Here is a 21,004-nt window from a genome sequence, read left to right as displayed (position 1 = left end):
GCGACACGGGACCTGCTGCATAAACTTGTCGCTTTTAAATATCGGAGCTGATAGCGCAGCGAAGTGCACCAGTAGGCTGTGTTTCCCCTCCATCATTAAATGATAGGGCAACTCGCAAAACTCCATTAACAGCTTTTTGGACATGTTTTTCTTTCTTGCCCGCGTCTGTGGCACGGATTGGACAAGCTACCACAGCCTGTTCTGTGCCGAAATAGCTCAGTTGGGAGAGTGTTAGACTGAAGATCTAAAGGTCCCTGGTTCGATCCCGGGTTTCGGCAAGGATTTGGTGTTTCCAAAGTACAGTCTACTCAAGGAAGTGGTTGACGGTGCATTTTCTCAAAGGTCACGCCAAAACACTGCTGACCACTGACTGGTCAGAGAAAGGCGTGACACGGGACCTGCTGCATAAACTTGTCGCTTTTAAATATCGGAGCTGATAGCGCAGCGAACTGCACCAGTAGGCCGTGTTTCCCCTCCATCATTGGATGATATGACAACTCGCAAAACTCCATTAACAGCTTTTTGGACATGTTTTTCTTTCTTGCTCGCGTCTGTGGCAAGGCTTGGACATGCTACTGCAGCCTGTTGTCTTTGTGCCGAATTAGCTCAGTTGGGAGAGTGTTAGACTGAAGATCTAAAGGTCCCTGGTTCACTCCCGGGTTTCGGCAAGGGTTTGGTGTTTCTAAAGTACAATCTACTCAAGGAAGTGGTTGACGGTGCATTTTCTCAAAAGTCACGCCAAAACACTGCTGACCACTGACTGGTCAGAGAAAGGCGTGACACGGGACCTGCTGCATAAACTTGTCGCTTTTAAATATCGGAGCTGATAGCGCAGCGAAGTGCACCAGTAGGCCGTGTTTCCCCTCCATCATTGGATGATATGGCAACTCGCAAAACTCCATTAACAGCTTTTTGGACATGTTTTTCTTTCTTGCTCGCGTCTGTGGCAAGGGTTGGACATGCTACTGCAGCCTGTTCTGTGCCGAAATAGCTCAGTTGGGAGAGTGTTAGACTGAAGATCTAAAGGTCCCTGGTTCGATCCCGGGTTTCGGCAAGGGTTTGGTGTTTCCAAAGTACACTCTATTCAAGGAAGTGGTTGACGGTGCATTTTCTCAAAAGTCACGCCAAAACACTGCTGACCATTGACTGGTCAGAGAAAGGCGCAACACGGGACCTGCTGCATAAACTTGTCGCTTTTAAATATCGGAGCTGATAGCGCAGCGAAGTGCACCAGTAGGCTGTGTTTCCCCTCCATCATTAAATGATAGGGCAACTCGCAAAACTCCATTAACAGCTTTTTGGACATGTTTTTCTTTCTTGCTCGCGTCTGTGGCAAGGCTTGGACATGCTACTGCAGCCTGTTGACTTTGTGCCGAAATAGCTCAGTTGGGAGAGCGTTAGACTGAAGATCTAAAGGTCCCTGGTTCGATCCCGGGTTTCGGCAAGGGTTTGGTGTTTCCAAAGTACACTCTACTCAAGGAAGTGGTTGACGGTGCATTTTCTCAAAAGTCACGCCAAAACACTGCTGACCATTGACTGGTCAGAGAAAGGCGCAACACGGGACCTGCTGCATAAACTTGTCGCTTTTAAATATTGGAGCTGATAGCGCAGCGAAGTGCACCAATAGGCTGTGTTTCCCCTCCATCATTAAATGATAGGGCAACTCGCAAAACTCCATTAACAGCTTTTTGGACATGTTTTTCTTTATTGCTCGCGTCTGTGGCGAGGCTTGGACATGCTACTGCAGCCTGTTCTGTGCCGAAATAGCTCAGTTGGGAGAGTGTTAGACTGAAGATCTAAAGGTCCCTGGTTCAATCCCGGGTTTCGGCAAGGGTTTGGTGTTTCCAAAGTAAAGTCTACTCAAGGAAGTGATTGACGGTGCATTTTCTCAAAGGTCACGCCAAAACACTGCTGACCACTGACTGGTCAGAGAAAGGCGTGACACGGGACCTGCTGCATAAACTTGTCGCTTTTAAATATCGGAGCTGATAGCGCAGCGAAGTGCACCAGTAGGCCGTGTTTCCCCTCCATCATTGGATGATATGACAACTCGCAAAACTCCATTAACAGCTTTTTGGACATGTTTTTCTTTCTTGCTCGCGTCTGTGGCAAGGCTTGGACATGCTACTGCAGCCTGTTGACTTTGTGCCGAATTAGCTCAGTTGGGAGAGTGTTAGACTGAAGATCTAAAGGTCCCTGGTTCACTCCCGGGTTTCAGCAAGGGTTTGGTGTTTCTAAAGTACAATCTACTCAAGGAAGTGGTTGACGGTGCATTTTCTCAAAAGTCACGCCAAAACACTGCTGACCACTGACTGGTCAGAGAAAGGCGCAACACGGGACCTGCTGCATAAACTTGTCGCTTTTAAATATCGGAGCTGATAGCGCAGCGAAGTGCACCAGTAGGCTGTGTTTCCCCTCCATCATTAAATGATAGGGCAACTCGCAAAACTCCATTAACAGCTTTTTGGACATGTTTTTCTTTCTTGCTCGCGTCTGTGGCGAGGCTTGGACATGCTACCTGTTGCTACCAGCCTGTTGACTTTGTGCCGAAATAGCTCAGTTGGGAGAGCGTTAGACTGAAGATCTAAAGGTCCCTGGTTCGATCCCGTTTTCGGCAAGGGTTTGGTGTTTCCAGAGTATAGTCTACTCAAGGAAGTGATTGACGGTGCATTTTCTCAAAGGTCACGCCAAAACACTGCTGACCACTGACTGGTCAGAGAAAGGCGCAACACGGGACCTGCTGCATAAACTTGTCGCTTTTAAATATCGGAGCTGATAGCGCAGCGAAGTGCACCAGTAGGCTGTGTTTCCCCTCCATCATTAAATGATAGGGCAACTCGCAAAACTCCATTAACAGCTTTTTGGACATGTTTTTCTTTCTTGCTCGCGTCTGTGGCGAGGCTTGGACATGCTACCTGTTGCTACCAGCCTGTTGACTTTGTGCCGAAATAGCTCAGTTGGGAGAGCGTTAGACTGAAGATCTAAAGGTCCCTGGTTCGATCCCGTTTTCGGCAAGGGTTTGGTGTTTCCAGAGTATAGTCTACTCAAGGAAGTGATTGACGGTGCATTTTCTCAAAGGTCACGCCAAAACACTGCTGACCACTGACTGGTCAGAGAAAGGCGTGACACGGGACCTGCTGCATAAACTTGTCGCTTTTAAATATCGGAGCTGATAGCGCAGCGAAGTGCACCAGTAGGCCGTGTTTCCCCTCCATCATTGGATGATATGGCAACTCGCAAAACTCCATTAACAGCTTTTTTGGACATGTTTTTCTTTCTTGCTCGCGTCTGTGGCAAGGCTTGGACATGCTACTGCAGCCTGTTCTGTGCCGAAATAGCTCAGTTGGGAGAGTGTTAGACTGAAGATCTAAAGGTCCCTGGTTCAATCCCGGGTTTCGGCAAGGGTTTGGTGTTTCCAAAGTAAAGTCTACTCAAGGAAGTGGTTGACGGTGCATTTTCTCAAAGGTCACGCCAAAACACTGCTGACCACTGACTGGTCAGAGAAAGGCGTGACACGGGACCTGCTGCATAAACTTGTCGCTTTTAAATATCGGAGCTGATAGCGCAGCGAAGTGCACCAGTAGGCTGTGTTTCCCCTCCATCATTGGATGATATGGCAACTCGCAAAACTCCATTAACAGCTTTTTGGACATGTTTTTCTTTCTTGCTCGCGTCTGTGGCAAGGCTTGGACATGCTACTGCAGCCTGTTGACTTTGTGCCGAAATAGCTCAGTTGGGAGAGCGTTAGACTGAAGATCTAAAGGTCCCTGGTTCGATCCCGGGTTTCGGCAAGGGTTTGGTGTTTCCAGAGTATAGTCTACTCAAGGAAGTGATTGACGGTGCATTTTCTCAAAGGTCACGCCAAAACACTGCTGACCACTGACTGGTCAGAGAAAGGCGTGACACGGGACCTGCTGCATAAACTTGTCGCTTTTAAATATTGGAGCTGATAGCGCAGCGAAGTGCACCAATAGGCTGTGTTTCCCCTCCATCATTAAATGATAGGGCAACTCGCAAAACTCCATTAACAGCTTTTTGGACATGTTTTTCTTTATTGCTCGCGTCTGTGGCGAGGCTTGGACATGCTACTGCAGCCTGTTCTGTGCCGAAATAGCTCAGTTGGGAGAGTGTTAGACTGAAGATCTAAAGGTCCCTGGTTCAATCCCGGGTTTCGGCAAGGGTTTGGTGTTTCCAAAGTAAAGTCTACTCAAGGAAGTGGTTGACGGTGCATTTTCTCAAAGGTCACGCCAAAACACTGCTGACCACTGACTGGTCAGAGAAAGGCGTGACACGGGACCTGCTGCATAAACTTGTCGCTTTTAAATATCGGAGCTGATAGCGCAGCGAAGTGCACCAGTAGGCTGTGTTTCCCCTCCATCATTGGATGATATGGCAACTCGCAAAACTCCATTAACAGCTTTTTGGACATTTTTTTCTTTCTTGCTCGCGTCTGTGGCAAGGCTTGGACATGCTACTGCAGCCTGTTCTGTGCCGAAATAGCTCAGTTGGGAGAGTGTTAGACTGAAGATCTAAAGGTCCCTGGTTCAATCCCGGGTTTCGGCAAGGGTTTGGTGTTTCCAAAGTAAAGTCTACTCAAGGAAGTGGTTGACGGTGCATTTTCTCAAAGGTCACGCCAAAACACTGCTGACCACTGACTGGTCAGAGAAAGGCGTGACACGGGACCTGCTGCATAAACTTGTCGCTTTTAAATATCGGAGCTGATAGCGCAGCGAAGTGCACCAGTAGGCTGTGTTTCCCCTCCATCATTAAATGATAGGGCAACTCGCAAAACTCCATTAACAGCTTTTTGGACATGTTTTTCTTTCTTGCTCGCGTCTGTGGCAAGGCTTGGACATGCTACTGCAGCCTGTTGTCTTTGTGCCGAATTAGCTCAGTTGGGAGAGTGTTAGACTGAAGATCTAAAGGTCCCTGGTTCACTCCCGGGTTTCGGCAAGGGTTTGGTGTTTCTAAAGTACAATCTACTCAAGGAAGTGGTTGACGGTGCATTTTCTCAAAAGTCACGCCAAAACACTGCTGACCACTGACTGGTCAGAGAAAGGCGTGACACGGGACCTGCTGCATAAACTTGTCGCTTTTAAATATCGGAGCTGATAGCGCAGCGAAGTGCACCAGTAGGCTGTGTTTCCCCTCCATCATTGGATGATATGGCAACTCGCAAAACTCCATTAACAGCTTTTTGGACATGTTTTTCTTTCTTGCTCGCGTCTGTGGCAAGGCTTGGACATGCTACTGCAGCCTGTTGACTTTGTGCCGAAATAGCTCAGTTGGGAGAGCGTTAGACTGAAGATCTAAAGGTCCCTGGTTCGATCCCGGGTTTCGGCAAGGGTTTGGTGTTTCCAAAGTACACTCTACTCAAGGAAGTGGTTGACGGTGCATTTTCTCAAAAGTCACGCCAAAACACTGCTGACCATTGACTGGTCAGAGAAAGGCGCAACACGGGACCTGCTGCATAAACTTGTCGCTTTTAAATATTGGAGCTGATAGCGCAGCGAAGTGCACCAATAGGCTGTGTTTCCCCTCCATCATTAAATGATAGGGCAACTCGCAAAACTCCATTAACAGCTTTTTGGACATGTTTTTCTTTATTGCTCGCGTCTGTGGCGAGGCTTGGACATGCTACTGCAGCCTGTTCTGTGCCGAAATAGCTCAGTTGGGAGAGTGTTAGACTGAAGATCTAAAGGTCCCTGGTTCAATCCCGGGTTTCGGCAAGGGTTTGGTGTTTCCAAAGTAAAGTCTACTCAAGGAAGTGATTGACGGTGCATTTTCTCAAAGGTCACGCCAAAACACTGCTGACCACTGACTGGTCAGAGAAAGGCGTGACACGGGACCTGCTGCATAAACTTGTCGCTTTTAAATATCGGAGCTGATAGCGCAGCGAAGTGCACCAGTAGGCCGTGTTTCCCCTCCATCATTGGATGATATGACAACTCGCAAAACTCCATTAACAGCTTTTTGGACATGTTTTTCTTTCTTGCTCGCGTCTGTGGCAAGGCTTGGACATGCTACTGCAGCCTGTTGACTTTGTGCCGAATTAGCTCAGTTGGGAGAGTGTTAGACTGAAGATCTAAAGGTCCCTGGTTCACTCCCGGGTTTCAGCAAGGGTTTGGTGTTTCTAAAGTACAATCTACTCAAGGAAGTGGTTGACGGTGCATTTTCTCAAAAGTCACGCCAAAACACTGCTGACCACTGACTGGTCAGAGAAAGGCGCAACACGGGACCTGCTGCATAAACTTGTCGCTTTTAAATATCGGAGCTGATAGCGCAGCGAAGTGCACCAGTAGGCTGTGTTTCCCCTCCATCATTAAATGATAGGGCAACTCGCAAAACTCCATTAACAGCTTTTTGGACATGTTTTTCTTTCTTGCTCGCGTCTGTGGCGAGGCTTGGACATGCTACCTGTTGCTACCAGCCTGTTGACTTTGTGCCGAAATAGCTCAGTTGGGAGAGCGTTAGACTGAAGATCTAAAGGTACCTGGTTCGATCCCGTTTTCGGCAAGGGTTTGGTGTTTCCAGAGTATAGTCTACTCAAGGAAGTGATTGACGGTGCATTTTCTCAAAGGTCACGCCAAAACACTGCTGACCACTGACTGGTCAGAGAAAGGCGCAACACGGGACCTGCTGCATAAACTTGTCGCTTTTAAATATCGGAGCTGATAGCGCAGCGAAGTGCACCAGTAGGCTGTGTTTCCCCTCCATCATTAAATGATAGGGCAACTCGCAAAACTCCATTAACAGCTTTTTGGACATGTTTTTCTTTCTTGCTCGCGTCTGTGGCGAGGCTTGGACATGCTACCTGTTGCTACCAGCCTGTTGACTTTGTGCCGAAATAGCTCAGTTGGGAGAGCGTTAGACTGAAGATCTAAAGGTCCCTGGTTCGATCCCGTTTTCGGCAAGGGTTTGGTGTTTCCAGAGTATAGTCTACTCAAGGAAGTGATTGACGGTGCATTTTCTCAAAGGTCACGCCAAAACACTGCTGACCACTGACTGGTCAGAGAAAGGCGTGACACGGGACCTGCTGCATAAACTTGTCGCTTTTAAATATCGGAGCTGATAGCGCAGCGAAGTGCACCAGTAGGCCGTGTTTCCCCTCCATCATTGGATGATATGGCAACTCGCAAAACTCCATTAACAGCTTTTTTGGACATGTTTTTCTTTCTTGCTCGCGTCTGTGGCAAGGCTTGGACATGCTACTGCAGCCTGTTCTGTGCCGAAATAGCTCAGTTGGGAGAGTGTTAGACTGAAGATCTAAAGGTCCCTGGTTCAATCCCGGGTTTCGGCAAGGGTTTGGTGTTTCCAAAGTAAAGTCTACTCAAGGAAGTGGTTGACGGTGCATTTTCTCAAAGGTCACGCCAAAACACTGCTGACCACTGACTGGTCAGAGAAAGGCGTGACACGGGACCTGCTGCATAAACTTGTCGCTTTTAAATATCGGAGCTGATAGCGCAGCGAAGTGCACCAGTAGGCTGTGTTTCCCCTCCATCATTGGATGATATGGCAACTCGCAAAACTCCATTAACAGCTTTTTGGACATGTTTTTCTTTCTTGCTCGCGTCTGTGGCAAGGCTTGGACATGCTACTGCAGCCTGTTGACTTTGTGCCGAAATAGCTCAGTTGGGAGAGCGTTAGACTGAAGATCTAAAGGTCCCTGGTTCGATCCCGGGTTTCGGCAAGGGTTTGGTGTTTCCAGAGTATAGTCTACTCAAGGAAGTGATTGACGGTGCATTTTCTCAAAGGTCACGCCAAAACACTGCTGACCACTGACTGGTCAGAGAAAGGCGTGACACGGGACCTGCTGCATAAACTTGTCGCTTTTAAATATTGGAGCTGATAGCGCAGCGAAGTGCACCAATAGGCTGTGTTTCCCCTCCATCATTAAATGATAGGGCAACTCGCAAAACTCCATTAACAGCTTTTTGGACATGTTTTTCTTTATTGCTCGCGTCTGTGGCGAGGCTTGGACATGCTACTGCAGCCTGTTCTGTGCCGAAATAGCTCAGTTGGGAGAGTGTTAGACTGAAGATCTAAAGGTCCCTGGTTCAATCCCGGGTTTCGGCAAGGGTTTGGTGTTTCCAAAGTAAAGTCTACTCAAGGAAGTGGTTGACGGTGCATTTTCTCAAAGGTCACGCCAAAACACTGCTGACCACTGACTGGTCAGAGAAAGGCGTGACACGGGACCTGCTGCATAAACTTGTCGCTTTTAAATATCGGAGCTGATAGCGCAGCGAAGTGCACCAGTAGGCTGTGTTTCCCCTCCATCATTGGATGATATGGCAACTCGCAAAACTCCATTAACAGCTTTTTGGACATTTTTTTCTTTCTTGCTCGCGTCTGTGGCAAGGCTTGGACAAGCTACTGCAGCCTGTTCTGTGCCGAAATAGCTCAGTTGGGAGAGCGTTAGACTGAAGATCTAAAGGTCCCTGGTTCAATCCTGGGTTTTGGAAAGCGTTTGGTGTTTCCAAAGTACAGTCTACTCAAGGAAGTGGTTGACGGTGCATTTTCTCAAAGGTCACGCCAAAACACTGCTGACCACTGACTGGTCAGAGAAAGGCGTGACACGGGACCTGCTGCATAAACTTGTCGCTTTTAAATATCGGAGCTGATAGCGCAGCGAAGTGCACCAGTAGGCTGTGTTTCCCCTCCATCATTAAATGATAGGGCAACTCGCAAAACTCCATTAACAGCTTTTTGGACATGTTTTTCTTTCTTGCCCGCGTCTGTGGCACGGATTGGACAAGCTACCACAGCCTGTTCTGTGCCGAAATAGCTCAGTTGGGAGAGTGTTAGACTGAAGATCTAAAGGTCCCTGGTTCGATCCCGGGTTTCGGCAAGGATTTGGTGTTTCCAAAGTACAGTCTACTCAAGGAAGTGGTTGACGGTGCATTTTCTCAAAGGTCACGCCAAAACACTGCTGACCATTGACTGGTCAGAGAAAGGCGCGACACGGGACCTGCTGCATAAACTTGTCGCTTTTAAATATCGGAGCTGATAGCGCAGCGAAGTGCACCAGTAGGCTGTGTTTCCCCTCCATCATTAAATGATAGGGCAACTCGCAAAACTCCATTAACAGCTTTTTGGACATGTTTTTCTTTATTGCTCGCGTCTGTGGCGAGGCTTGGACATGCTACTGCAGCCTGTTCTGTGCCGAAATAGCTCAGTTGGGAGAGTGTTAGACTGAAGATCTAAAGGTCCCTGGTTCAATCCCGGGTTTCGGCAAGGGTTTGGTGTTTCCAAAGTAAAGTCTACTCAAGGAAGTGGTTGACGGTGCATTTTCTCAAAGGTCACGCCAAAACACTGCTGACCACTGACTGGTCAGAGAAAGGCGTGACACGGGACCTGCTGCATAAACTTGTCGCTTTTAAATATCGGAGCTGATAGCGCAGCGAAGTGCACCAGTAGGCTGTGTTTCCCCTCCATCATTGGATGATATGGCAACTCGCAAAACTCCATTAACAGCTTTTTGGACATTTTTTTCTTTCTTGCTCGCGTCTGTGGCAAGGCTTGGACATGCTACTGCAGCCTGTTGACTTTGTGCCGAAATATCTCAGTTGGGAGAGCGTTAGACTGAAGATCTAAAGGTCCCTGGTTCGATCCCGGGTTTCGGCAAGGGTTTGGTGTTTCCAGAGTATAGTCTACTCAAGGAAGTGATTGACGGTGCATTTTCTCAAAGGTCACGCCAAAACACTGCTGACCATTGACTGGTCAGAGAAAGGCGCGACACGGGACCTGCTGCATAAACTTGTCGCTTTTAAATATCGGAGCTGATAGCGCAGCGAAGTGCACCAGTAGGCTGTGTTTCCCCTCCATCATTAAATGATAGGGCAACTCGCAAAACTCCATTAACAGCTTTTTGGACATGTTTTTCTTTCTTGCCCGCGTCTGTGGCACGGATTGGACAAGCTACCACAGCCTGTTCTGTGCCGAAATAGCTCAGTTGGGAGAGTGTTAGACTGAAGATCTAAAGGTCCCTGGTTCGATCCCGGGTTTCGGCAAGGATTTGGTGTTTCCAAAGTACAGTCTACTCAAGGAAGTGGTTGACGGTGCATTTTCTCAAAGGTCACGCCAAAACACTGCTGACCACTGACTGGTCAGAGAAAGGCGTGACACGGGACCTGCTGCATAAACTTGTCGCTTTTAAATATCGGAGCTGATAGCGCAGCGAAGTGCACCAGTAGGCCGTGTTTCCCCTCCATCATTGGATGATATGACAACTCGCAAAACTCCATTAACAGCTTTTTGGACATGTTTTTCTTTCTTGCTCGCGTCTGTGGCAAGGCTTGGACATGCTACTGCAGCCTGTTGACTTTGTGCCGAATTAGCTCAGTTGGGAGAGTGTTAGACTGAAGATCTAAAGGTCCCTGGTTCACTCCCGGGTTTCGGCAAGGGTTTGGTGTTTCTAAAGTACAATCTACTCAAGGAAGTGGTTGACGGTGCATTTTCTCAAAAGTCACGCCAAAACACTGCTGACCACTGACTGGTCAGAGAAAGGCGTGACACGGGACCTGCTGCATAAACTTGTCGCTTTTAAATATCGGAGCTGATAGCGCAGCGAAGTGCACCAGTAGGCTGTGTTTCCCCTCCATCATTGGATGATATGGCAACTCGCAAAACTCCATTAACAGCTTTTTGGACATGTTTTTCTTTCTTGCTCGCGTCTGTGGCAAGGCTTGGACATGCTACTGCAGCCTGTTGACTTTGTGCCGAAATAGCTCAGTTGGGAGAGCGTTAGACTGAAGATCTAAAGGTCCCTGGTTCGATCCCGGGTTTCGGCAAGGGTTTGGTGTTTCCAAAGTACACTCTACTCAAGGAAGTGGTTGACGGTGCATTTTCTCAAAAGTCACGCCAAAACACTGCTGACCATTGACTGGTCAGAGAAAGGCGCAACACGGGACCTGCTGCATAAACTTGTCGCTTTTAAATATTGGAGCTGATAGCGCAGCGAAGTGCACCAATAGGCTGTGTTTCCCCTCCATCATTAAATGATAGGGCAACTCGCAAAACTCCATTAACAGCTTTTTGGACATGTTTTTCTTTATTGCTCGCGTCTGTGGCGAGGCTTGGACATGCTACTGCAGCCTGTTCTGTGCCGAAATAGCTCAGTTGGGAGAGTGTTAGACTGAAGATCTAAAGGTCCCTGGTTCAATCCCGGGTTTCGGCAAGGGTTTGGTGTTTCCAAAGTAAAGTCTACTCAAGGAAGTGGTTGACGGTGCATTTTCTCAAAGGTCACGCCAAAACACTGCTGACCACTGACTGGTCAGAGAAAGGCGTGACACGGGACCTGCTGCATAAACTTGTCGCTTTTAAATATCGGAGCTGATAGCGCAGCGAAGTGCACCAGTAGGCTGTGTTTCCCCTCCATCATTGGATGATATGGCAACTCGCAAAACTCCATTAACAGCTTTTTGGACATTTTTTTCTTTCTTGCTCGCGTCTGTGGCAAGGCTTGGACATGCTACTGCAGCCTGTTGACTTTGTGCCGAAATAGCTCAGTTGGGAAAGCGTTAGACTGAAGATCTAAAGGTCCCTGGTTCGATCCCGGGTTTCGGCAAGGGTTTGGTGTTTCCAGAGTATAGTCTACTCAAGGAAGTGATTGACGGTGCATTTTCTCAAAGGTCACGCCAAAACACTGCTGACCACTGACTGGTCAGAGAAAGGCGTGACACGGGACCTGCTGCATAAACTTGTCGCTTTTAAATATCGGAGCTGATAGCGCAGCGAAGTGCACCAGTAGGCTGTGTTTCCCCTCCATCATTGGATGATATGGCAACTCGCAAAACTCCATTAACAGCTTTTTGGACATGTTTTTCTTTCTTGCTCGCGTCTGTGGCAAGGCTTGGACATGCTACTGCAGCCTGTTGACTTTGTGCCGAAATAGCTCAGTTGGGAGAGTGTTAGACTGAAGATCTAAAGGTCCCTGGTTCACTCCCGGGTTTCGGCAAGGGTTTGGTGTTTCTAAAGTACAATCTACTCAAGGAAGTGGTTGACGGTGCATTTTCTCAAAAGTCACGCCAAAACACTGCTGACCACTGACTGGTCAGAGAAAGGCGTGACACGGGACCTGCTGCATAAACTTGTCGCTTTTAAATATCGGAGCTGATAGCGCAGCGAAGTGCACCAGTAGGCTGTGTTTCCCCTCCATCATTGGATGATATGGCAACTCGCAAAACTCCATTAACAGCTTTTTGGACATGTTTTTCTTTCTTGCTCGCGTCTGTGGCAAGGCTTGGACATGCTACTGCAGCCTGTTGACTTTGTGCCGAAATAGCTCAGTTGGGAGAGCGTTAGACTGAAGATCTAAAGGTCCCTGGTTCGATCCCGGGTTTCGGCAAGGGTTTGGTGTTTCCAAAGTACACTCTACTCAAGGAAGTGGTTGACGGTGCATTTTCTCAAAAGTCACGCCAAAACACTGCTGACCATTGACTGGTCAGAGAAAGGCGCAACACGGGACCTGCTGCATAAACTTGTCGCTTTTAAATATTGGAGCTGATAGCGCAGCGAAGTGCACCAATAGGCTGTGTTTCCCCTCCATCATTAAATGATAGGGCAACTCGCAAAACTCCATTAACAGCTTTTTGGACATGTTTTTCTTTATTGCTCGCGTCTGTGGCGAGGCTTGGACATGCTACTGCAGCCTGTTCTGTGCCGAAATAGCTCAGTTGGGAGAGTGTTAGACTGAAGATCTAAAGGTCCCTGGTTCAATCCCGGGTTTCGGCAAGGGTTTGGTGTTTCCAAAGTAAAGTCTACTCAAGGAAGTGGTTGACGGTGCATTTTCTCAAAGGTCACGCCAAAACACTGCTGACCACTGACTGGTCAGAGAAAGGCGTGACACGGGACCTGCTGCATAAACTTGTCGCTTTTAAATATCGGAGCTGATAGCGCAGCGAAGTGCACCAGTAGGCTGTGTTTCCCCTCCATCATTGGATGATATGGCAACTCGCAAAACTCCATTAACAGCTTTTTGGACATTTTTTTCTTTCTTGCTCGCGTCTGTGGCAAGGCTTGGACATGCTACTGCAGCCTGTTGACTTTGTGCCGAAATAGCTCAGTTGGGAAAGCGTTAGACTGAAGATCTAAAGGTCCCTGGTTCGATCCCGGGTTTCGGCAAGGGTTTGGTGTTTCCAGAGTATAGTCTACTCAAGGAAGTGATTGACGGTGCATTTTCTCAAAGGTCACGCCAAAACACTGCTGACCACTGACTGGTCAGAGAAAGGCGTGACACGGGACCTGCTGCATAAACTTGTCGCTTTTAAATATCGGAGCTGATAGCGCAGCGAAGTGCACCAGTAGGCTGTGTTTCCCCTCCATCATTGGATGATATGGCAACTCGCAAAACTCCATTAACAGCTTTTTGGACATGTTTTTCTTTCTTGCTCGCGTCTGTGGCAAGGCTTGGACATGCTACTGCAGCCTGTTGACTTTGTGCCGAATTAGCTCAGTTGGGCGAGTGTTAGACTGAAGATCTAAAGGTCCCTGGTTCACTCCCGGGTTTCGGCAAGGGTTTGGTGTTTCTAAAGTACAATCTACTCAAGGAAGTGGTTGACGGTGCATTTTCTCAAAAGTCACGCCAAAACACTGCTGACCACTGACTGGTCAGAGAAAGGCGTGACACGGGACCTGCTGCATAAACTTGTCGCTTTTAAATATCGGAGCTGATAGCGCAGCGAAGTGCACCAGTAGGCTGTGTTTCCCCTCCATCATTGGATGATATGGCAACTCGCAAAACTCCATTAACAGCTTTTTGGACATGTTTTTCTTTCTTGCTCGCGTCTGTGGCAAGGCTTGGACATGCTACTGCAGCCTGTTGACTTTGTGCCGAAATAGCTCAGTTGGGAGAGCGTTAGACTGAAGATCTAAAGGTCCCTGGTTCGATCCCGGGTTTCGGCAAGGGTTTGGTGTTTCCAAAGTACACTCTACTCAAGGAAGTGGTTGACGGTGCATTTTCTCAAAAGTCACGCCAAAACACTGCTGACCATTGACTGGTCAGAGAAAGGCGCAACACGGGACCTGCTGCATAAACTTGTCGCTTTTAAATATTGGAGCTGATAGCGCAGCGAAGTGCACCAATAGGCTGTGTTTCCCCTCCATCATTAAATGATAGGGCAACTCGCAAAACTCCATTAACAGCTTTTTGGACATGTTTTTCTTTATTGCTCGCGTCTGTGGCGAGGCTTGGACATGCTACTGCAGCCTGTTCTGTGCCGAAATAGCTCAGTTGGGAGAGTGTTAGACTGAAGATCTAAAGGTCCCTGGTTCAATCCCGGGTTTCGGCAAGGGTTTGGTGTTTCCAAAGTAAAGTCTACTCAAGGAAGTGGTTGACGGTGCATTTTCTCAAAGGTCACGCCAAAACACTGCTGACCACTGACTGGTCAGAGAAAGGCGTGACACGGGACCTGCTGCATAAACTTGTCGCTTTTAAATATCGGAGCTGATAGCGCAGCGAAGTGCACCAGTAGGCTGTGTTTCCCCTCCATCATTGGATGATATGGCAACTCGCAAAACTCCATTAACAGCTTTTTGGACATTTTTTTCTTTCTTGCTCGCGTCTGTGGCAAGGCTTGGACATGCTACTGCAGCCTGTTGACTTTGTGCCGAAATAGCTCAGTTGGGAAAGCGTTAGACTGAAGATCTAAAGGTCCCTGGTTCGATCCCGGGTTTCGGCAAGGGTTTGGTGTTTCCAGAGTATAGTCTACTCAAGGAAGTGATTGACGGTGCATTTTCTCAAAGGTCACGCCAAAACACTGCTGACCACTGACTGGTCAGAGAAAGGCGTGACACGGGACCTGCTGCATAAACTTGTCGCTTTTAAATATCGGAGCTGATAGCGCAGTGAAGTGCACCAGTAGGCTGTGTTTCCCCTCCATCATTGGATGATATGGCAACTCGCAAAACTCCATTAACAGCTTTTTGGACATGTTTTTCTTTCTTGCTCGCGTCTGTGGCAAGGCTTGGACATGCTACTGCAGCCTGTTGACTTTGTGCCGAAATATCTCAGTTGGGAGAGCGTTAGACTGAAGATCTAAAGGTCCCTGGTTTGATCCCAGGTTTCGGCAAGGGTTTGGTGTTTCCAAAGTACAGTCTACTCAAGGAAGTGGTTGACGGTGCATTTTTCAAAAGTCACGCCAAAACACTGCTGACCATTGACTGGTCAGAGAAAGGCGCGACACGGGACCTGCTGCATAAACTTGTCGCTTTTAAATATCGGAGCTGATAGCGCAGCGAAGTGCACCAGTAGGCCGTGTTTCCCCTCCATCATTAAATGATAGGGCAACTCGCAAAACTCCATTAACAGCTTTTTGGACATGTTTTTCTTTCTTGCTCGCGTCTGTGGCAAGGCTTGGACATGCTACCTGTTGCTACCAGCCTTTTGACTTTGTGCCGAAATAGCTCAGTTGGGAGAGCGTTAGACTGAAGATCTAAAGGTCCCTGGTTCGATCCCGGGTTTCGGCAAGGGTTTGGTGTTTCCAGAGTATAGTCTACTCAAGGAAGTGATTGACGGTGCATTTTCTCAAAGGTCACGCCAAAACACTGCTGACCACTGACTGGTCAGAGAAAGGCGTGACACGGGACCTGCTGCATAAACTTGTCGCTTTTAAATATCGGAGCTGATAGCGCAGCGAAGTGCACCAGTAGGCTGTGTTTCCCCTCCATCATTGGATGATATGGCAACTCGCAAAACTCCATTAACAGCTTTTTGGACATGTTTTTCTTTCTTGCGCGCGTCTGTGGCAAGGCTTGGACATGCTACTGCAGCCTGTTGACTTTGTGCCGAAATAGCTCAGTTGGGAGAGCGTTAGACTGAAGATCTAAAGGTCCCTGGTTTGATCCCGGGTTTCGGCAAGGGTTTGGTGTTTCCAAAGTACACTCTACTCAAGGAAATGGTTGACGGTGCATTTTCTCAAAAGTCACGCCAAAACACTGCTGACCATTGACTGGTCAGAGAAAGGCGCGACACGGGACCTGCTGCATAAACTTGTCGCTTTTAAATATCGGAGCTGATAGCGCAGCGAAGTGCACCAGTAGGCTGTGTTTCCCCTCCATCATTAAATGATAGGGCAACTCGCAAAACTCCATTAACAGCTTTTTGGACATGTTTTTCTTTCTTGCCCGCGTCTGTGGCACGGATTGGACAAGCTACCACAGCCTGTTCTGTGCCGAAATAGCTCAGTTGGGAGAGCGTTAGACTGAAGATCTAAAGGTCCCTGGTTCGATCCCGGGTTTCGGCAAGGGTTTGGTGTTTCCAGAGTATAGTCTACTCAAGGAAGTGATTGACGGTGCATTTTCTCAAAGGTCACGCCAAAACACTGCTGACCACTGACTGGTCAGAGAAAGGCGTGACACGGGACCTGCTGCATAAACTTGTCGCTTTTAAATATCGGAGCTGATAGCGCAGCGAAGTGCACCAGTAGGCTGTGTTTCCCCTCCATCATTGGATGATATGGCAACTCGCAAAACTCCATTAACAGCTTTTTGGACATGTTTTTCTTTCTTGCTCGCGTCTGTGGCAAGGCTTGGACATGCTACTGCAGCCTGTTGACTTTGTGCCGAAATAGCTCAGTTGGGAGAGCGTTAGACTGAAGATCTAAAGGTCCCTGGTTCGATCCCGGGTTTCGGCAAGGGTTTGGTGTTTCCAAAGTACACTCTACTCAAGGAAATGGTTGACGGTGCATTTTCTCAAAAGTCACGCCAAAACACTGCTGACCATTGACTGGTCAGAGAAAGGCGCGACACGGGACCTGCTGCATAAACTTGTCGCTTTTAAATATCGGAGCTGATAGCGCAGCGAAGTGCACCAGTAGGCTGTGTTTCCCCTCCATCATTAAATGATAGGGCAACTCGCAAAACTCCATTAACAGCTTTTTGGACATGTTTTTCTTTCTTGCCCGCGTCTGTGGCACGGATTGGACAAGCTACCACAGCCTGTTCTGTGCCGAAATAGCTCAGTTGGGAGAGTGTTAGACTGAAGATATAAAGGTCCCTGGTTCGATCCCGGGTTTCGGCAAGGATTTGGTGTTTCCAAAGTACAGTCTACTCAAGGAAGTGGTTGACGGTGCATTTTCTCAAAGGTCACGCCAAAACACTGCTGACCACTGACTGGTCAGAGAAAGGCGTGACACGGGACCTGCTGCATAAACTTGTCGCTTTTAAATATCGGAGCTGATAGCGCAGCGAAGTGCACCAGTAGGCTGTGTTTCCCCTCCATCATTAAATGATAGGGCAACTCGCAAAACTCCATTAACAGCTTTTTGGACATGTTTTTCTTTCTTGCTCGCGTCTGTGGCAAGGCTTGGACATGCTACCTGTTGCTACCAGCCTGTTGACTTTGTGCCGAAATAGCTCAGTTGGGAGAGCGTTAGACTGAAGATCTAAAGGTCCCTGGTTCGATCCCGGGTTTCGGCAAGGGTTTGGTGTTTCCAGAGTATAGTCTACTCAAGGAAGTGATTGACGGTGCATTTTCTCAAAGGTCACGCCAAAACACTGCTGACCACTGACTGGTCAGAGAAAGGCGTGACACGGGACCTGCTGCATAAACTTGTCGCTTTTAAATATCGGAGCTGATAGCGCAGCGAAGTGCACCAGTAGGCCGTGTTTCCCCTCCATCATTGGATGATATGGCAACTCGCAAAACTCCATTAACAGCTTTTTTGGACATGTTTTTCTTTCTTGCTCGCGTCTGTGGCAAGGCTTGGACATGCTACTGCAGCCTGTTCTGTGCCGAAATAGCTCAGTTGGGAGAGTGTTAGACTGAAGATCTAAAGGTCCCTGGTTCAATCCCGGGTTTCGGCAAGGGTTTGGTGTTTCCAAAGTAAAGTCTACTCAAGGAAGTGGTTGACGGTGCATTTTCTCAAAGGTCACGCCAAAACACTGCTGACCACTGACTGGTCAGAGAAAGGCGTGACACGGGACCTGCTGCATAAACTTGTCGCTTTTAAATATCGGAGCTGATAGCGCAGCGAAGTGCACCAGTAGGCTGTGTTTCCCCTCCATCATTGGATGATATGGCAACTCGCAAAACTCCATTAACAGCTTTTTGGACATGTTTTTCTTTCTTGCTCGCGTCTGTGGCAAGGCTTGGACATGCTACTGCAGCCTGTTGACTTTGTGCCGAAATAGCTCAGTTGGGAGAGCGTTAGACTGAAGATCTAAAGGTCCCTGGTTCGATCCCGGGTTTCGGCAAGGGTTGGTGTTTCCGGAGTATAGTCTACTCAAGGAAGTGATTGACGGTGCATTTTCTCAAAGGTCACGCCAAAACACTGCTGACCACTGACTGGTCAGAGAAAGGCGTGACACGGGACCTGCTGCATAAACTTGTCGCTTTTAAATATCGGAGCTGATAGCGCAGCGAAGTGCACCAGTAGGCTGTGTTTCCCCTCCATCATTGGATGATATGGCAACTCGCAAAACTCCATTAACAGCTTTTTGGACATGTTTTTCTTTCTTGCTCGCGTCTGTGGCAAGGCTTGGACATGCTACTGCAGCCTGTTGACTTTGTGCCGAAATAGCTCAGTTGGGAGAGCGTTAGACTGAAGATCTAAAGGTCCCTGGTTCGATCCCGGGTTTCGGCAAGGGTTTGGTGTTTCCAAAGTACACTCTACTCAAGGAAATGGTTGACGGTGCATTTTCTCAAAAGTCACGCCAAAACACTGCTGACCATTGACTGGTCAGAGAAAGGCGCGACACGGGACCTGCTGCATAAACTTGTCGCTTTTAAATATCGGAGCTGATAGCGCAGCGAAGTGCACCAGTAGGCTGTGTTTCCCCTCCATCATTAAATGATAGGGCAACTCGCAAAACTCCATTAACAGCTTTTTGGACATGTTTTTCTTTCTTGCCCGCGTCTGTGGCACGGATTGGACAAGCTACCACAGCCTGTTCTGTGCCGAAATAGCTCAGTTGGGAGAGTGTTAGACTGAAGATCTAAAGGTCCCTGGTTCGATCCCGGGTTTCGGCAAGGATTTGGTGTTTCCAAAGTACAGTCTACTCAAGGAAGTGGTTGACGGTGCATTTTCTCAAAGGTCACGCCAAAACACTGCTGACCACTGACTGGTCAGAGAAAGGCGTGACACGGGACCTGCTGCATAAATTTGTCGCTTTTAAATATCGGAGCTGATAGCGCAGCGAAGTGCACCAGTAGGCCGTGTTTCCCCTCCATCATTGGATGATATGACAACTCGCAAAACTCCATTAACAGCTTTTTGGACATGTTTTTCTTTCTTGCTCGCGTCTGTGGCAAGGCTTGGACATGCTACTGCAGCCTGTTGACTTTGTGCCGAATTAGCTCAGTTGGGAGAGTGTTAGACTGAAGATCTAAAGGTCCCTGGTTCACTCCCGGGTTTCGGCAAGGGTTTGGTGTTTCTAAAGTACAATCTACTCAAGGAAGTGGTTGACGGTGCATTTTCTCAAAAGTCACGCCAAAACACTGCTGACCACTGACTGGTCAGAGAAAGGCGCGACACGGGACCTGCTGCATAAACTTGTCGCTTTTAAATATCGGAGCTGATAGCGCAGCGAAGTGCACCAGTAGGCTGTGTTTCCCCTCCATCATTAAATGATAGGGCAACTCGCAAAACTCCATTAACAGCTTTTTGGACATGTTTTTCTTTCTTGCTCGCGTCTGTGGCGAGGCTTGGACATGCTACTGCAGCCTGTTCTGTGCCGAAATAGCTCAGTTGGGAGAGTGTTAGACTGAAGATCTAAAGGTCCCTGGTTCAATCCCGGGTTTCGGCAAAGGTTTGGTGTTTCCAAAGTAAAGTCTACTCAAGGAAGTGGTTGACGGTGCATTTTCTCAAAGGTCACGCCAAAACACTGCTGACCACTGACTGGTCAGAGAAAGGCGTGACACGGGACCTGCTGCATAAACTTGTCGCTTTTAAATATCGGAGCTGATAGCGCAGCGAAGTGCACCAGTAGGCTGTGTTTCCCCTCCATCATTGGATGATATGGCAACTCGCAAAACTCCATTAACAGCTTTTTGGACATGTTTTTCTTTCTTGCTCGCGTCTGTGGCAAGGCTTGGACATGCTACTGCAGCCTGTTGACTTTGTGCCGAAATAGCTCAGTTGGGAGAGCGTTAGACTGAAGATCTAAAGGTCCCTGGTTCGATCCCGGGTTTCGGCAAGGGTTTGGTGTTTCCAAAGTACACTCTACTCAAGGAAGTGGTTGACGGTGCATTTTCTCAAAAGTCACGCCAAAACACTGCTGACCATTGACTGGTCAGAGAAAGGCGCAACACGGGACCTGCTGCATAAACTTGTCGCTTTTAAATATTGGAGCTGATAGCGCAGCGAAGTGCACCAATAGGCTGTGTTTCCCCTCCATCATTAAATGATAGGGCAACTTGCAAAACTCCATTAACAGCTTTTTGGACATGTTTTTCTTTATTGCTCGCGTCTGTGGCGAGGCTTGGACATGCTACTGCAGCCTGTTCTGTGCCGAAATAGCTCAGTTGGGAGAGTGTTAGACTGAAGATCTAAAGGTCCCTGGTTCAATCCCGGGTTTCGGCAAGGGTTTGGTGTTTCCAAAGTAAAGTCTACTCAAGGAAGTGGTTGACGGTGCATTTTCTCAAAGGTCACGCCAAAACACTGCTGACCACTGACTGGTCAGAGAAAGGCGTGACACGGGACCTGCTGCATAAACTTGTCGCTTTTAAATATCGGAGCTGATAGCGCAGCGAAGTGCACCAGTAGGCCGTGTTTCCCCTCCATCATTGGATGATATGGCAACTCGCAAAACTCCATTAACAGCTTTTTTGGACATGTTTTTCTTTCTTGCTCGCGTCTGTGGCAAGGCTTGGACATGCTACTGCAGCCTGTTCTGTGCCGAAATAGCTCAGTTGGGAGAGTGTTAGACTGAAGATCTAAAGGTCCCTGGTTCAATCCCGGGTTTCGGCAAGGGTTTGGTGTTTCCAAAGTAAAGTCTACTCAAGGAAGTGGTTGACGGTGCATTTTCTCAAAGGTCACGCCAAAACACTGCTGACCACTGACTGGTC

At 48.2% G+C, this 21,004-nt stretch overlaps 19 non-coding genes across 19 annotated transcripts; all 19 read left to right on the top strand.

Moving 5' to 3' along the window:
• Nucleotides 1-205: 205 nt before the first annotated feature.
• On the top strand, nt 206-278 carry trnaf-gaa (transfer RNA phenylalanine (anticodon GAA)). The gene has a single exon. It is a non-coding gene; the product is annotated as a tRNA-Phe (tRNA).
• Nucleotides 279-981: 703 nt separating this feature from the next.
• Nucleotides 982-1,054, top strand: trnaf-gaa (transfer RNA phenylalanine (anticodon GAA)). The gene has a single exon. It is a non-coding gene; the product is annotated as a tRNA-Phe (tRNA).
• A 317-nt stretch (nt 1,055-1,371) lies between these two features.
• Nucleotides 1,372-1,444, top strand: trnaf-gaa (transfer RNA phenylalanine (anticodon GAA)). Its single transcript has one exon. It is a non-coding gene; the product is annotated as a tRNA-Phe (tRNA).
• A 2,274-nt stretch (nt 1,445-3,718) lies between these two features.
• Nucleotides 3,719-3,791, top strand: trnaf-gaa (transfer RNA phenylalanine (anticodon GAA)). The gene has a single exon. It is a non-coding gene; the product is annotated as a tRNA-Phe (tRNA).
• A 1,479-nt stretch (nt 3,792-5,270) lies between these two features.
• Nucleotides 5,271-5,343, top strand: trnaf-gaa (transfer RNA phenylalanine (anticodon GAA)). Its single transcript has one exon. It is a non-coding gene; the product is annotated as a tRNA-Phe (tRNA).
• Nucleotides 5,344-7,617: 2,274 nt separating this feature from the next.
• Nucleotides 7,618-7,690, top strand: trnaf-gaa (transfer RNA phenylalanine (anticodon GAA)). Its single transcript has one exon. It is a non-coding gene; the product is annotated as a tRNA-Phe (tRNA).
• Nucleotides 7,691-8,775: 1,085 nt separating this feature from the next.
• Nucleotides 8,776-8,848, top strand: trnaf-gaa (transfer RNA phenylalanine (anticodon GAA)). Its single transcript has one exon. It is a non-coding gene; the product is annotated as a tRNA-Phe (tRNA).
• A 1,089-nt stretch (nt 8,849-9,937) lies between these two features.
• trnaf-gaa (transfer RNA phenylalanine (anticodon GAA)) lies at nt 9,938-10,010 on the top strand. The gene has a single exon. It is a non-coding gene; the product is annotated as a tRNA-Phe (tRNA).
• A 707-nt stretch (nt 10,011-10,717) lies between these two features.
• trnaf-gaa (transfer RNA phenylalanine (anticodon GAA)) lies at nt 10,718-10,790 on the top strand. Its single transcript has one exon. It is a non-coding gene; the product is annotated as a tRNA-Phe (tRNA).
• A 1,483-nt stretch (nt 10,791-12,273) lies between these two features.
• Nucleotides 12,274-12,346, top strand: trnaf-gaa (transfer RNA phenylalanine (anticodon GAA)). The gene has a single exon. It is a non-coding gene; the product is annotated as a tRNA-Phe (tRNA).
• Nucleotides 12,347-13,829: 1,483 nt separating this feature from the next.
• Nucleotides 13,830-13,902, top strand: trnaf-gaa (transfer RNA phenylalanine (anticodon GAA)). The gene has a single exon. It is a non-coding gene; the product is annotated as a tRNA-Phe (tRNA).
• A 1,490-nt stretch (nt 13,903-15,392) lies between these two features.
• trnaf-gaa (transfer RNA phenylalanine (anticodon GAA)) lies at nt 15,393-15,465 on the top strand. The gene has a single exon. It is a non-coding gene; the product is annotated as a tRNA-Phe (tRNA).
• Nucleotides 15,466-16,168: 703 nt separating this feature from the next.
• On the top strand, nt 16,169-16,241 carry trnaf-gaa (transfer RNA phenylalanine (anticodon GAA)). The gene has a single exon. It is a non-coding gene; the product is annotated as a tRNA-Phe (tRNA).
• Nucleotides 16,242-16,558: 317 nt separating this feature from the next.
• On the top strand, nt 16,559-16,631 carry trnaf-gaa (transfer RNA phenylalanine (anticodon GAA)). The gene has a single exon. It is a non-coding gene; the product is annotated as a tRNA-Phe (tRNA).
• Nucleotides 16,632-17,342: 711 nt separating this feature from the next.
• Nucleotides 17,343-17,415, top strand: trnaf-gaa (transfer RNA phenylalanine (anticodon GAA)). The gene has a single exon. It is a non-coding gene; the product is annotated as a tRNA-Phe (tRNA).
• A 704-nt stretch (nt 17,416-18,119) lies between these two features.
• Nucleotides 18,120-18,192, top strand: trnaf-gaa (transfer RNA phenylalanine (anticodon GAA)). Its single transcript has one exon. It is a non-coding gene; the product is annotated as a tRNA-Phe (tRNA).
• Nucleotides 18,193-18,508: 316 nt separating this feature from the next.
• trnaf-gaa (transfer RNA phenylalanine (anticodon GAA)) lies at nt 18,509-18,581 on the top strand. Its single transcript has one exon. It is a non-coding gene; the product is annotated as a tRNA-Phe (tRNA).
• A 313-nt stretch (nt 18,582-18,894) lies between these two features.
• Nucleotides 18,895-18,967, top strand: trnaf-gaa (transfer RNA phenylalanine (anticodon GAA)). The gene has a single exon. It is a non-coding gene; the product is annotated as a tRNA-Phe (tRNA).
• Nucleotides 18,968-20,060: 1,093 nt separating this feature from the next.
• trnaf-gaa (transfer RNA phenylalanine (anticodon GAA)) lies at nt 20,061-20,133 on the top strand. Its single transcript has one exon. It is a non-coding gene; the product is annotated as a tRNA-Phe (tRNA).
• Nucleotides 20,134-21,004: the final 871 nt, after the last annotated feature.

The sequence above is a fragment of the Hypomesus nipponensis genome, chromosome 7 (genome assembly GCF_054491055.1).
Source record: "Hypomesus nipponensis isolate SF chromosome 7, ASM5449105v1, whole genome shotgun sequence".
Lineage (NCBI taxonomy): Eukaryota > Metazoa > Chordata > Actinopteri > Osmeriformes > Osmeridae > Hypomesus > Hypomesus nipponensis.
The sequence above is the reverse complement of the archived record's forward strand: the minus strand, read 5'-3'. Positions and strand labels throughout refer to the sequence as shown.